General features: G+C 48.6%; 1 long non-coding RNA gene across 1 annotated transcript in view; it reads left to right on the top strand.

Moving 5' to 3' along the window:
- Nucleotides 1-16055, top strand: part of LOC310751979 — a 252485-nt gene that overhangs the window by 117374 nt on the left and 119056 nt on the right. The window lies entirely within an intron of this gene.

Below are 16055 nucleotides of genomic sequence, written 5' to 3'. Positions count from 1 at the left end.
TCTTGAGTGTTTCTGGCTGGGATGTGCCTTGAACCCGGATCAAACATCTCTTGCTTCCCTGGGTGAGTCTCTGTATGTAGAAATTAGCCTAATGTAGAAACGTATTACAGTATTTGCATTTGTGGCTCCACCCACTTTATACTCTGGCACTGCCCACCACTGTGCCCCTGGAAGGCTGCCCAGGAAGGAATATGGGCCTTGGGCTGAAAAAGATTCCCCAGAACAAGGGTCATAGCTTGTATAACGCAACTTCCCCACAGTGATGGGGATCCCGCGGCCCTCAAATGTTGTTGGACTCCAGTTCCCATCATCCATGACTGTGGGGCCAGTGCTGGCTGGGGCTGATGGGAGTTGGAGTCCAGCAACCTCTGGAGGGCCACAGGCTCCCCATTCCTGCTTTACACCAGGGTTTCCCAAACTCGGGTCTCCAGCTGTTTTCAGACAACAATTCCCACCATCTCTGCCCACTGGTCTTGCTAGCTAGGGATGATGGGAGTTGTAGTCAGCTGGAGACCCGAGTTTGGGGAACACTGCTTTACACCATCGTAGGGGAATTCGGTATGTGATCCCTGAATGGTTAGGACCTGTGTCTAAATCAGGGAAGGGGGAACCTGTGGCCCTCCAGATCTAATGTTGAACTCCAGCTCCCATCATCCCTGACCATTGGGCTTTGCTGCCAGGGGCTGATGGGAGTTGGAGTCCAGCAATATCTAGAGGGCTCCCCAGACTCCCTTATCCCTATGCTCAGATCAGTCCTTTGTTCAGAACCATGAGCACAGGAATCTTTAAAAAGAGATTCTTGGAAAAGATTCAGAAGAGGGTAATCCAAACTGATCAAGGCGATGGAAAAACTCCCTTACGAGGAAAGGTTGCAACATTTGGGGCTTATTGAGTTCCGCAAAATGATGAGTAAGATGTGGACGTGATTGAGGAATATAAGATCATGCACAGCCTGGCTGGTGGGAGTTGTAGTCCCAAACAATTGGACTACGTATTTTGGGCAAGGCTGTTCCAGTAAGTATGTTTTAGAATTGCAGCACCAGCCACTATTTATCTACTTTGTGCTTTTAATATTTCATGAACAATTGCATTAAATAATTGTTTAATAGACAATGATTGTATTTCAGCTTTGTGCTTTATTGCTGCGGACCTATTTGGACAGAAAGCAAAATATTGATATTTTTTAATAAAGGGAAATAAGTAAATATAGCAGCAGTTATAAATCAAACACATGCAATCTTAGAAAAAGACACACAGCAAGACGACATAGCCCTTCATACGGCTGGTCACAGTTTTACATTTCTATTTTTTAAAAACATTTTTATTGATACTCATCAAAAGATATACAAAATTTTATACTCAAGGCAAAGTATCTTTTTATAATGTACAAGGATAAAAGAAATAGTTTTAAAGTCTAATGTTCTTGTTGTCAACCTCCTTGAGACCTCCATGAATAGGACGGTGTATGTTGAATACATAATAATAATAAATAATAATCTAAAAAGAAACAGGAACAAAGAGAAGCTTTACATTATTACACACAAAAGCACTCATCTCTTGTGCAGGAATGGAAGAACAGCCAATGCACATCTTTTTAAAGGTGAAAATAACAAACGCAAGAGACATGCACCTACACACACACACACACACACACACACACACACACACACACACACCCCAGCAACAGCAAATGAAATTCTCTAAAACGAAAAGGAAAATCGAAGAGGGCAGTGCATGTGCATAAACACACTGCCCCACACGGGCCTCTTGGCACATGGAATAAACTTAGGGGTCGCGCCAGAGAAGCAGGGCATGGAGTCAGGTGTAGCTTTTGCGGCGGCCTCCTTAAACACCAGCAGGCTTGTAAACTTGAGGGACCCAGACACTTATGTGCTCGAAGGGAATGGCAGCAGGAGGTGAGTGGGCAAGCCCAGGCTCGCACTAGGCCTGCATGAGGCCTCCCATGTGCCACAACAACTTGTTGCACAAGGGCTGATCCAAGCAGTCACACCAGAAAACATGACACGGCAACACCAGCGCAGTCCGACAGGCCCTTTTTTGACCCAGAACAGTTAGGTCCCAGGGAACTCACACCATACATTTAAAGCGCTTTAAACAGTCAAGGCTTCCTCCAAAGAATTCTGGGAGCTGTAGTTTTTGACGGATGCTGAGAGTTGTTAGGGAAGTTTTAAACGGGGTTGATGTTTTATTGCGCTTTTAATGTTTTGTTGGGAGCCACCCAGGGCAAAATCAGTCAGATGGGCGGCACATAAATAATAAAATTGTTGTTGGGATACCTCCCTCTTGCCCTCACAGAGCCAAGATTTCCACAGTGGTTCAACAATCAGTTGCGTCTTCCCAGGCAACTCTGAAAACTAGCTCTGTGAGAGGAAGAGAGGAGGGTATCCTAGGGTCAGTTAAACTAGAGAATCCACTTCCACGAGGCAGTAATGGCCACCAACTTGGACGGCTTTAAAAGTGGGTTAGACCAGGGGTCAGCCACCTAAGGCCCATGGGCCAGAAGTGGCCCACGGAAGCCATTTAACCGGCCCACAAGCCACCCCCGAACCGAGCCGCCCGCTTGGCGAGTCCCCGTGCGCTACGCTAAACCGGCGCAGCACAGCAACTCTCTTCCGTGGCTCCAGAAATTGCTTCTGCGCCTGCCCAGACACCAAAAATCACTTCTGCGCAGGCGCAATTTTCAGCGTCTGGGCATGCACAGAAGCGATTTCCAGCGCCGTGGACATGCGCAGACGACATTTCCAGCATCATGCTGTGCTCCATGGGAGTGATCAGGCCCATGCCCAGTAAGCCTTGCCAACCCCTGGGTTAGACAAATCCAAGGAGGAGAAGGCTGTTCTCCCTCACAGAGCTACATTTCCCAGAGCTCCCTGGGAAGAGGAATAAAACCACTCTGGGAATTGTAGCACTGTGAGGGGAATGAGGGCAGTGATGTGCTTAGCAACCCTCAGTGCTCTGAGGATCGATTGTTAAACCACTCTGAGGGTTGTGGCTCTGTGAGAGGAATAGTGGGGTCTCCTAGCAATGCTCTGCACAAACTATAGCTCCCATAATCCTTTTGGGGGGTGCCATGACTGTTTAAAGCGGTATCATAGCACTTGAAATGTAGGCTGTCGATGTGGCCAAAGAGGTGCTCACACTGAATAATCCCACAAGGACGTCCTCGCAGCTCTGTCCTTTTTAGGTCAGTGGGGGGATTCAGTTTGGGCCCCTGTGGCTTTAAGTCTTAGGGCACAGTTGGGGAACCTGTGGCCCTCCAGGTGTTGCTGGACTACAACTCCCATGAGCCTTGTCCATTGGCTGTGCTGCTGACTGGAGCTGATGGGAGTTGGAGTCTATCAGCATAGGGGGGAGGGCTCTATAGACATTGTCGGACTCCTGCTCCCATCATCCCCAGCTAGCATGGCTAGTTGTCATGGATGATGGGAGTTGTAGTTCCGCACCGGAAGGCACCATGCCCGCTAGCTCTAAGCTCAGTTAAGTTCTTAGATTTGGTGCTTCCATGCTTAGGTGGTTGCCTTAAATTTCACAGTGACCTGTGTGTTTTCCTCCAGGCTTGACTCCCCCATATAAAACCCTTCAAAGCTGGGGTCAAAATCCTTATGTTTCTGTTTCCCAATTTTGAACGGGAATTATGAGTTTCCAACGCTCCCGTCTCCTTTCATCTCCTTCCCCTTAATCCGAGAACAAATAACCCATGTGAACAGGGCAAGCTCAGACCTTGGTCTGAACGTATGGGGAGCCGGTAACTAATCTGAGCAGCCCAATAATAAGCCAGCCCGCCCCTCAATAGAGCATCAAGCCTGCCCAGTAAACACAGCAGTTCTGGACTGGCATCACTTGGAAAAACAAACCGCCAACCCAGCAAAGCAAATTTATCACAGTTCAAGGCTGTGGCATTGATCATATATATATATATATATCACAAAACAGTGTCAGAAATAGAAAATAGAAAATAAAATTAAAGCAAAAATATAATACAAAGCCAGTAAAATAGTAGTATAAAAGCATATGAAAATAGGAATTCATATGTGTCTGTGTGTTTATATATGCTTATACATATGAATGTGTGTATAAATGTACACAATATATGTATATGCATTTATAGATAATATCTGTATTTCAAAAAGTTCTTCTTGTTAATATTTTATTTAAAGGATTTCAGTTATACAAAATAAAGTGACGAAAGGAAAGGAAAGATAAAAAGTGAAAAAACAAATTAAGAAAGAAAGAAAGACATAAATATAACCAGTTACATTTCCATAAATTGTTATATAGATATATAAATAATATTATTGTCCGGATGGATATGATTATTAAAAACCTACTATATTCTGAATAATCTTGTCTCAAATGTCAAGGTATTTGTCAAAACAATGCCTGTGCTTATATGTCGCGAGTGTCGTCATGTCGTCAATCCATTGATTAAAGGGGATCCTATTCTTCCAGTTCATCCAGGGTTTCCCAGACTTGGGCCCCCAGCTGTTTTGGACTACAACTCCCATCATCCCTGAGCACTGGCCTTGCTAGCTAGGGATGATGGGAGTTGTAGTCCAAGAAAACAGCTGGTGACCCAAGTTTGGGAAACACTGCCGGTCCTTTGCCTGTTTGCATGGGGGCACCTCTCAAGACATCGCAACCAAATTTTGTGCGAAGGTTTCCTGAGACTGAGCTTGTTCTTTCTTGCTTGGCTGGACGCCATTTTGAATCAAGATGGCGGGTGGACCCTTCCAAACCTATTCTGAAAAGAACCGCTGTTTGGAAAAACTGCTGTTATTTTTTGGGGGTTTTTTTTTGTACAATTCCCAAACCTATGAGGATGCTGATATATGTATGTGTGTGTGCATGTATAAAACACGAGTTTTATTGATCTATTGGGGAAGAAGCTGCTAAATTTTGTGGCCTACTCAAGGCAGCCCCACCAGCCATCAGCCAAGATAGGCTGCAGCTGAGTCAGGGTGGAAGGGCAGCTGGACTGAGGCAGCAAATCTGATGGGGTCTGAAGGCTTCTACGCAGAGGAGATGGAAGGGGAGAAGACGGAAGCTGCTTCTAGATAGAGGTAGGGAAAATGCTGTGGAGCGCTGGGTGGGTTCAGGGCCGGATTTAGGTTTCATGAGGCCCTGAGCTACTGAAGGTAATGGGGCCCTTTCTATGTCCAGCTGTCCTTTGTCAACAACAAATTGTTGCTGTTTTTTGTGTTGAATATATGCTACATGGTAACTTATGGACCTCATAGGTATCTAAAGCCATTTGCACATAACAAAATATGTATTTTATCAAAGTAATTGTTGAACTGAAATACAGTTAAGAAGAAGTATATTAATAGTGAAATAATTATGAAGCTCTAACTCATGGGTAGGCAAACTAAGGACTGGGGGCTGGATCCAGCCCAATCACATTTCTAAATCCGGCCTGCAGACGGTCTGAGAATCAATGTGTTTTTACATGAGTAGAATGTGTCCTGTTATTTAAAATGCATCTCTGGGTTATTTGTGGGGTACAGGAATTCGTTCATTTATTTTTTCCCCCAAAATATAATCTGGCCCCCCACAAGGTCTGAGGGACAGTGGACCGGCCGCCCGCTGAAAAAGTTTGCTGACCCCTGCTCTAACTTAACATGATTGGAGACCCATTACTTACATCATAGGAGCCTACACAACACAAAACACTGTTGCTGTATGTAGGTTTTATTTTATGTTTTTTATCTTATATTTTGGGAATGTACATCCAGTTATTTTCCCCTTTACATTTTTTTTTGGGGGGGCCAAGAGAGTGGGGCCCTAAGCTATAGTTTGTTTAGCTTATAGTAAATCTGGCACTGGGTAGGTTTGCTTACTCTCCGCCCCTCTCTCAAATGCTAAGCAGGGCTTCTCAAGTCTGACAAGAAGACAAAGGAGAGCTGATAACGGGCCCGACTTCTGAGGGGGCTTGGACCTCGAGATTGTGACATCCCTAATAGCCTGTTATCTGGATAAGCAAAGGTGTTTCGATGAGATAGGAGCCGCATGATCAGAGGGCTCCAATTGCCCTGTTTCTTAACTGGACAGTTTGTGTTCTCTTAATTATTGCCATTGCTCTATGGACAAGCAAGCAAGCAAGCAGAATTTGAACCGGGCACCGTAACTTGAGTTTGAACCGTACTGCGGCTGCTTCAGCAAAAGTGCTGTGCAGTCCACGCTGCTGGCCTAGAGAGCCCTCTAGTGCCCACTTGGGGTAAGTCTGGCCTAGAGTGGTATGTGTGTCCTTCTGCCTGGCTCCCCACCTCTTCACAACAGCGGCTGTGTGTTAATTGACAACACCAGCACAGCATTGACGTAGCTCATGTCCCTGAACTACAATTTCCATCATCCCTGACCTCCGGAGGGCAATCTGTTGGCTGTCTGGCAAAGCACCATTCATGAACTTGCACATCCATTCAGGAGAGTACCAGTTTCCTCAGGCCTGCTGTTTTTAATTAGCAACCCATGACATATTTTGGAAAGGTGTTTGTTAGCGATGCATTCAGACACCTTTTAAGATTGGCACAATGGCTCCTGAGATCATCTATTTCTGGATACAACTGGATGCCATTTTGAATCAAGATGGAGGACAGAAATGTTTGAAGCCGCACTGATTTTAACCAAATTTTGCGCAACAAGTGGGTTTTTGTTTACGTTTTTATTTGAATCAAGATGGCTGACTTGAGCCTCTGAAATCTGCACTGATTTTAGCTACTGTTTTCAAAACTTTACTGGGTTTGTTGTTGTTGTTCCTTAAAATTCCCAAGCTGTTCCAGGTACAAGGCTGCCATTCTGCAATAATTCACTTCTTTCAGAATGTGCTAACGTTTGTGGGACTCTCCTGCTTATTCTGTTGAGTCAGGGCAAAGTTTTATCCTGAGCACACCATTTTGGTCGACTTGATCTGATAGTTCAGTTGCAACTTGGGGAAAGTCAATGTTTTTGAGTAATTCCCTCCATACAACAAAAGCTGGAACAACTCCCTGGCAGTAGAAACATAACCCCTCACAGAGAAAGGTTTGCTGTGCTAGCTTTCTGCTTGCTGGGAGTTCGCTTTGTTTTGCTTTGTTGTTTTAAGGACATAGAGGAGCACTCTAAGTTATTCCGAGCCGAACAATCCATCCCGGACTGTACCACTCCGTTCCGCTGCCTGTGTCGATAGGACCAATAAGTAAGAGCCTCCGGCGGATTCCCCAGAGCACCTAAACATGGCCGTCCGTCAAGCTCTCCTTACCGGCACGGCGGCGCTTGTCGGTCCCGAACGCCGATCCATTCTCGTTTAAACAGCTGCCGGAGAGAGCGAGAGGCAGAGAAAGCGATAACTCCTTGACGTGTCTGCAAAACAACTTTCCTCTTGTTTATCGCATAATGATGCATTGATTGCGGGTAATGTTCCATGCCCAACACGGAGCAGGCAGCGAGCGAGAGAGAGAGAGAGGGAGCAGGAGCTGGCGGCAATCCTGACATGCCAGACAGCAGGCCGCAGTAAGCCGATTCCCCCTTGGCGACACGCTGGAGAGGAGGCTACCTTTGCAAACCTCCCTCTCCTCCTGCCCTTGCAAGTTTCGAACTGCCACAGGGAGCAGCGGCCAGAGCACATGCTTTGCATCTCAGGTGGTAGGACTGAGGAAAGAGGACAGGTCCTGGGTTCGAGGGCCTTCCCGGCAAAGTAGGCTCTGGGAGGGTCCTCCACTACGGTCTTGAGAAGAGCTCTGGTGGATCAGACCAGAGGCCTGTCTGGTCTTAGCATCTGTTCCCTCAATGGCCAACACATTAGGAGCCCACAAGCAGGACCTGAAACTCCCCCTGCTTGCAGTTCCCAGCCACTGGCTTCCAGAAGCACATCGCTGCCTCCAAACGGGGCATTAGAAAACTAGCCGTCGTGGCTACGAGCCATTAATCTAGTCCAGCATCTTCGCCGGGGGAGGACGTGGGGAAGGCTTCCTGTGAGCTGCAGGCAGCAATGCTACATCAAGCAGGAACATCTTATGAACATAAGAACATTGAAGATGGAGCAAGCTTCTTTTTTTCCTCCTGCTCCGGAGGGCAGGACTTGAACCCGTGGCTTCAAGTCGCAAGAAAAGAGATTCCGACTAAATATCGGGAAGAGCTTTCTGACAGCAAGAGCTGTTCAATGTGAACGGTCTCCCTTGGGAGGTGACGGACTCTCCTTTCTTGGAGGTTTTTAAGCAGGGGTTGGATGGTCACCTGTCACGGATGCCTTAGTTGAGACTCCTGCATTGCAGGGGGTTGGACTAGATGAAACATGGGGTCCCTTCCAACTCTACCGTTCTATGATTCTACGACAGTGGAGGGAGGACATAGCCATTGTTGCTAGTAGCCATTAGCAGCCTGATCCTCAGTGGATTTGTCTAGTACAGTGGTACCTCGGGTTAAGAACTTAATTCATTGTGGAGGTCCGTTCTTAACCTGAAACTGTTCTTAACCTGAAGCACCACTTTAGCTAATGGGGCCTCCCGCGGCCGCTGCGCCGCGGCTGTGCAGTTTCTGTTCTCACCTGAAGCAAAGTTCTTAACCCGAGGTACTATTTCTGGATTAGTGGTGTCTGTAACCTGAAGCGTCTGTAACCTGAAGTGTCTGTAACCCGAGGTACCACTGTATCCCTTTTTCTATTTCCATGCCCTATTCCGAGGCGCAAACTTTTCCAGACTTTGCAAATCCCAAGCACGTGGTGACACTCCTTTCCCTTACTTCCTTCTCTCGTCCAGAAACACACCAGCTCCATCCGGTAGGCCATGGGTAGGCAAACTAAGGTCTGGGGGCCCGGATCTGACCCAATCCGCCTGCTAAATCCGTCCTGTGGATGGTCCAGGAATCGGTGTGTTTTTACAGGAGTAGAATGTGTGCTTCTATTTAAAATGCATCTCTGGGTTATTTGCGGGGCATAGGAATTCGTTCATTTTTTATTTTATTTTTCAAAATATAATCCGGCCCCCCACATGGTCTGAGGGACAGTGGACCGGCCCCCTGCTGAAAAAGTTTGCTGACCTCTGCGCTAGGCATGACAGTCCCAGTTTTGAAGGTGCCACCTTCCTGAACCCAGGCATGTCAATGCCCCCCCCCCGCTGGACTCCACAGCCTTCCCCCCCCCTTCCCTCGAGCTGCCAAAAGGCATTCGTGCAACCTCTCTAGAGTTTTCTTCACACAGTGACCTTCTATAAAAGCAAACAGATAACAAGAGTTTATGGCCGGGGTTTTCACTCCCAAGGCTTTTTCCGCACGTCCCGCATGTAAGAAGAAGAAAACACGTAAGGCGGAAGGGGATCACTTTATTCCAGCTAAGTTCCCAGAAATTAAGAGACATAACTTCCCCCTTTGCAGGGCAGAAAGGATTTAACCAGGAGGTCATAATCTAGGGAGTAGGGCGGTAGAGGAGGGTAGCCTTGGAAACCCCCTTCTGTCTTTCCCCCCAACCCGCAGAACTGTTTTGAATCCCTACACCAGGGATCTGCTGAACCCAGGGCTCACTTGTGTTCTCTGTCCAGGGGCAGGTGAGGGAATAATAGTGCCCTGGAGCATGCACAGAGTGCTCCCATGCCAATAAAAACATAGATGTTCTGCCCGGGGGGGGAACACTATTTCCCCCATGTCTATGGGCAGCAAGTGTGGCTTTCTTCAGTCCCAGTACCTCTTGCTTTTATGCCCCCTCGCCTGTCTGTTGCGCCAGGTTCAAGGTTTCCGCGCTCAGGACCAAAGTTTGACATCGAGTCCTCTTTCCCCATCTTAAGGGCGTCCAATAAAAGAGATCCAAACTGAGTTTCGATTGGTTAGCTGATGAAATATACTGACTCTCCGACTCTCGCCATTTCTGACCATTGGCCAAGCTGGCTGAGGCTGATGGGAGTTGCAGGGTCCAGCCACATTTGCCCTTTGCTGGACTAAAAAAAAAGAAATGGGGGGGGGGATTATTTCATTTTAGATTAGACTTTGGTGTGTGGCAGCAGCTGCCATCTTGGGAGAGGCATTCCTCTTTAAAAAGGGCAGAACCAGCTTCAAAATTGGTGGTTCAAGGAACAAGGCCACTGACCTGCTGGAGCCACACGCTGGGGTGACCCACATACATCACATCAAAAGCTACCTTCTGAGTAGGACCCAGGGATCCATGACAAATAGCTAAAAGTTGCCATTGGAGCTGCTCAGTGGTCACCAAGTAATGTGCCCATTTTACACGTGAGGAATGCTGAGGCTGAGAGATGCACAGCCCCTGTTTTTAAACCCATAAAAGGCAGCAGTCTTTTCTGTCTGTCTATCAGGTCTCCAATTATTTGTCTCCCAGGCCTAGAACAGCCTCTCTTTGCTCACAGTGCTTCCATGAAGGTGCTTTCTGCAGACGAATTGGGATCTGACCGTGTCTGATCTCTCCTGTTTCCCGGCGCTTGTAAACCAAGCAAGATTTAGCACTTTAAAATGCATACACTTTTAAAGTACTCCTTCCGGTATTGGGAAAGGCGTAATAGGATTGGATCTTGTTGCTGGAGTGAGAAAAATGATTTATGGAGAGGTTTGGATCGATGGAGGGTCAGTTGATGAAAATAATCTGGGCTCCTGTAATTTCTCTCTCCTGTTAACACCTGTGCTTGGCTTCTTTGCGTATCACACAGCAAACCCAGCTCTCAAAATGCTAATTTGGAGAAGTGGAGGAAGGGCAATAGGGAGGGGAACCCCAGCCAGCATAGCCAGTAGTCAGGGATGATGGGAGTTGTAGTTCTGCAACATCTGGAGGGCAACAGAGTCCTCACCCATCTCCTACACCCACCATGTCCTAACCAATCAGGGATCACATATTAAATGCATGGAAAGCAGGCATGGGGAAGTTGGTGGCCCTTCCAGATGTTCCTGGACGTCCACCTCCCATCAGTCCCAGCCAGCATAGCCAACGGCAGGGGATGATGGGAGTCGTTGCTCAGCAATGGTCAGAGGGCTGCAAGTGTCTCACTCCTGTCCTAGACCAACCATGTCCCAACCAATCAGGGATCACATATTAAACACACCTACAGAGGTGTAAAGCAGGGATGAGGAGCACATGGCTCTCGTGATACTGCTGGGCTCCCACTTCCCACCAGCCCCACTCAGGCAGTGTGGCCAATGGCCAGGGATGATGGGAGTTGTAGTGGCTTGAAGGTCCGGGCAGGTTCCTCCATCCCTGTGCAAAGACCGCAGCAGGCCGGCACACACATACCCTAGAGAACAAGGGAGCAGTGCCAGCTTGGAGGCAGAGCAAGGGTGAGGCGAGACTTTACTCTATCGTAGCATTGTCAACACGGTCACCAGGGGAGGAGTGAGATTTCTGCGTACGTGCACCTGCCCAGAGCAAGTACACAAATAGCCAAGGAGTAGTAAGGAGCATGTTTGCGTTGAGCTTGTAGTCGCAAAGGCAAGGATCTCGTGATCAACTTACTTTATAGCTCATAGGGAGTGAGGGCAGTGCCCGGGTGAGTTGGCGGGCACAGGGGTTGTCACGCGGGCAGGTGGCTGGGCAAAGGGCACAGCAGCCCAACAAGAGCACTGGCATGAAGCCAGGGCGCTTTGCGATTGGGTTCGAGTAGCTCTCAGGCTGGGAACATGGGCAAGAGCACCGCTGAGCATGTGCAGAGGGTCTCTCCCTTCTCTTGGGGAGAACACAGCCTCCCATTTCCCTAGAGACTGAAGGGGGCTCCTGAGTCCCACTGAACAAACCAGCCTGGGCTCACCTTAATGACTCTCCCCGAATCTCTCCACAATCCATTGCCTGTTCCTGGCTGAAGGTGGAAGGACCTGTCCATTTCAGATTTTCTCAGCTTCTCAGATTTTCCCATTTTAAAGTTAGTTCTGTGTATTTCTGCAGAAATTAGTGGGTTAAGAAAAAAACCCTTATGAAAACTCGTCAGCGTTTTAATGTGAATTCCTCCTGATAAGCACGTATGTGGTCACAGGTTTGAGTCCCACATTGGGTGAAAGATTCTTGCATTGCAGAGTTGGATTAATTACCCTCATGGTCCCTTCCAACTTGACAAATCTAGGATTCTATTATTTCTATGTGTAGATGCGATTTTGAATTGGGCACCCATTTTTTTTGCAAGCGGTCTTCCGTAATATAATTCAGTCCTGATGTATTATTTTCACAAATAGATTCCTTTTATGTACAATTTCCCCTAATACGATGCATTTTTTTTGTGTGGGGGTGGGAAATGTTGGTTGGAAACCTGTGTCACAAAAGCTGGAGAAGTGTGAATCCCGATGGATGCCTGAATTCCGCTTTGCATATTGTTTTGGGAGGTCTGGATTTGGTAGCGTTGCCTTTCATAGAATTAGGTAATTGTAGATGTGGAAGAGACCCCAAAGGTCATCTAGTCCAACCCCATGCTGTGCAGGAATCACAGCTTCCACCTTCCCTTAAATGCAGGGGCCAAACCGATTCACTTTCTGATCCCTTTCCCCGATGACCATTTTTTTGCCCAGGATGGAGACTCTCTGGGGCAGAGACTCTGTCTGCATCACCTTACACCTTAATGTTCTCCCCTTTGCAAATGAAAGAACCCTAGAGCGTTAAAAGCAGTCCTTTGAGGCCTCTCACATCCACTCCTGCATGCGACTGAAAGCAGCCGCACCCACAGACTCAGACGCAGCCAAGTTGGTGGGCACAGACTTTGCCCCATGCCAAGGCTAGGGATTTCCCCCCCCTTTCCGGGTGGGGGATTCTGGGGGAGCCAGGAGAAGATTGGGGCGGTCCCTTTCCTCTCTGCAAGAGGCTTTCCTTCCCCCTGGCCCCTATCCCCTGCCACCAGGTCTGTGGGAAGAAAGCAGCCTCCTCACCCCCCACCTCTGCTGACAAGACCCGTCCAGCCAGTTTGCCAGCTTCTCCCTCCCAGGGCAGGCTCCGACTTGGCAGCGCCCTGTGCATAAACCCAACAGTGTCACCTGGCGAGGCAGAAAGAGAACACAATGGCGCAGCTTTGCAGCTTAAGTGCATGTGCGGGAAAGTCCTGGCTTTGAACCTCGGTGCTCCTGCGACCTCAAGGTGGGATAAAGCATTTCGTGTAGCATCCTGCAGTCACAGTGGTCAGCAGGGCAAACAAGCAGGACTCGAACCAGAAACTGGCCCTCAAGAGGCATCCTGCCTTCAGCAGTGAAGGGATAACTTAGCCATTGCAGCTGGCAGCCTCTCCTCCATGAATTTGTCTAATCCTCAGCAATGCTTCTGAATGCCAGTTGCAGGAGGAGAAAGGGCTTTTGTGCCCATGTTCTGCTTGCGGGTTTCCCATAGGTATCTGGGTGGCCACTGTGAGAACAGGATGCTTGACCAAATGGGCTCTTGGCCTGATCCAGCAGGCTCTGATGTTCGTACATGTTGTTGTGTGTGCAGTCAAACCAGCACCCCACACACAGGTAAAGGTAAAGGGACCTCTGACTATTAGGTCCAGTCGTGGCCGACTCTAGGGTTGCGGCGCTCATCTCGCTTTATTGGCCGAGGGAGCCGGCGTACAACTTCTGGGTCATGTGGCCAGCATGACTAAGCCGCTTCTGGTGAACCAGAGCAGCGCACGGAAACACCGTTTGCCTTCCCGCCGGAGCGGTACCTATTTATCTACTTGCACTTTGACGTGCTTTCGAACTGCTAGGTTGGCAGGAGCAGGGACTGAGCAACGGGAGCTCACCCCATCACGGGGATTCGAACCACCGACCTTCTGATCGGCAAGTCCTAGGCTCTGTGGTTTAACCCACAGCGCCACCCACGTCCCTTACTCCACACACAGAGGTAGGGATTTAAGGTGCCAGACATTTCCATCACAGCCAGTACTGCTTCTCTTCTACCTTGGCCAAACCCTACGCTGTCCGTCTAGCTGCCTGTTGGGGCCAAAGCTGATGCAGTTAATTTTGTAGTGAGTTAATAAATTGACTTTGGTGCCTGGAAGGGAAACATCAAAAGTAATGCAGGCAGTAACACGATTATTTACGTACGGTTTGTGTTGTAAAGAAGCAGCAGCAGCAATGGTAGTGAATACTGGCTTAGGCAGTTTGTGCTCCTGACCTCGGACAAATGTGAGGGTCACAGCAACTTCAATTCCTGTTTCTGATGGAGTTTTCCAACATCCCTGCTTGCAAGGGACCCCAAAGGTGGCAGAAATAGGAAGTCTTTATGTGGGGGGGGGATGGGACAAAAAGTGTGTGGGATTGGGAATACACCCCACATTTTCTATGAGGAATAAGAGTGTTCAGGGAAAAAAATGGGTGCATGTGGATAATGGTTGGAGAGGGGGAACATAACAAAGTGTCTGGAATCCTGAACACTGCAACATTTTGTTACAGCTCCACTTCTAAGGTTCTTTATTATGCATTGGTACCTTGGGTTAGACGCTTCTGGTTACAGACTCCGCTAACCCAGAAATAGTACCTCGGGTTAAGAACTTTGCTTCAGGATGAGAACAGAAATCGTGTGGCGGTGGTGCGGTGGCAGCGGGAGGCCCCATTAGCTAATGTGGTGCCTCAGGTTAAGAACAGTTTCAGGTTAAGAATGGACCTCCAGAACGAATTAAGTTCTTAACCCGAGGTACCACTGTATTTGCAAATGAGGACAGGTCTCTGCCACAAGGAACTTACAATCTAGAAACTGCTTCGGAACATTGGAGTCAAACAGAATGCCTGTGTGTGTGTGTGTGTGTGTGTGTGTGTAAAGATCAGAGACTGCGTTTAGGGGTGATTAGCGTAGGCCTGCAGATGGTAACAGTTGCCATTGTTTGTGTGGGGGAGCGACTTCACCCCCTACAGTCTGAGCGATGATGGTGCAATTAGGTGATTCAAGATGGGCACCTGAGGACTTTCTAGGTTCTCCCCGGCTGTCTGGGCAGCCAGAATCCTTCCAGACTGTGACTCACTCAAGGGGAGGCGGGCGGATGAGGTGTCACTCTGCCCTTTGTGTCTAAGCCTCGGAGGAGCACCCTGACCTCTGGCTGAGCCCCAGAAGGAAAGAACTCAGTCCCCTCGTGGGAGCAGCAGTGAGCTGTTGAAAGGACAGAGCGCTGGGGGTCCTCTGCAGCTGGCGCAGGAGGCTTAGAGCAAGGAAGGGGGGGCCCTTTTCTCTTCTGCGCCTCCTGTAGGGTGAAAATGACGCAGGGTCCACGGAAAACTGGGAAAGTGGGCAGAGCTTCTCCGATCTCTGTCCCCCTCCTCTGCAGGCTGCATGAAATCGAAGCATATGGAATTATTCCAAGCAAAAAAACATTTCAGCCTGATTTGGGGGGCATAATTTCTTGGGGTCAGAAGGGTACGGCATCATTACAAAGAAGGCTTTCTGACTTCTCTCCCGGCCCCTCCCGGCCCTGCCTCCCAAACTTGGATGGCTTTAAGAGGATTATACAAATTAGGTGGCAAAGGCTAATGATGTCTACTAGACACGGTGGCTAGGCTCCCCGCTCTCAGAGGCGTTGCACACCTCCGAATACCAGCTGCCGAGAATCAAAGGTGGGGCGAGTTCCTGGGGCGCTCAGGACTTGCCCAATGGAAGCCAGTGGGCTTTCTCGTTGGCCATTTCAAGAAACTGCAGTGGATCAATGGCTACTAGCTAAAATAGCTATGCTTCTGCTACTAGTGATGTATGGAAGTGAGAGCTGGACCATAAAGAAGACTGATCGCAGAAGAATGGATGCTGTTGAATTATGGTGCTGGAGGAGACTCTGGAGAGTCCCATGGACTGCAAGAAGATCAAACCTCTCCATTCTGAAGGAAATCAGCCCTGAGTGCTCACTGGAAGGACAGATCCTGAAGCTGAGGCTCCAATACTTTGGCCACCTCATGAGAAGAGAAGACTCCCTGGAAAAGACCCTGATGTTGGGAAAGATGGAGGGCACAAGGAGAAGGGGACGACAGAAGACGAGATGGTGGGACAGTGTTCTCGAAGCTACCAGCATGAGTTTGACCAAACTGCGGGAGGCAGTGGAAGACAGGAGTGCCTGGCGTGCTCTGGTCCAGGGGGTCACAAAGCGTCAGACATGACTAAACGACTAAATAACAACAACCTCTGCTACCGATCATCTCTC

This window comes from Podarcis filfolensis (genome assembly GCF_964270895.1).
Source record: "Podarcis filfolensis genome assembly, chromosome: 16".
Lineage (NCBI taxonomy): Eukaryota > Metazoa > Chordata > Lepidosauria > Squamata > Lacertidae > Podarcis > Podarcis filfolensis.
This window is presented reverse-complemented; position numbering and strand designations above follow the sequence as displayed.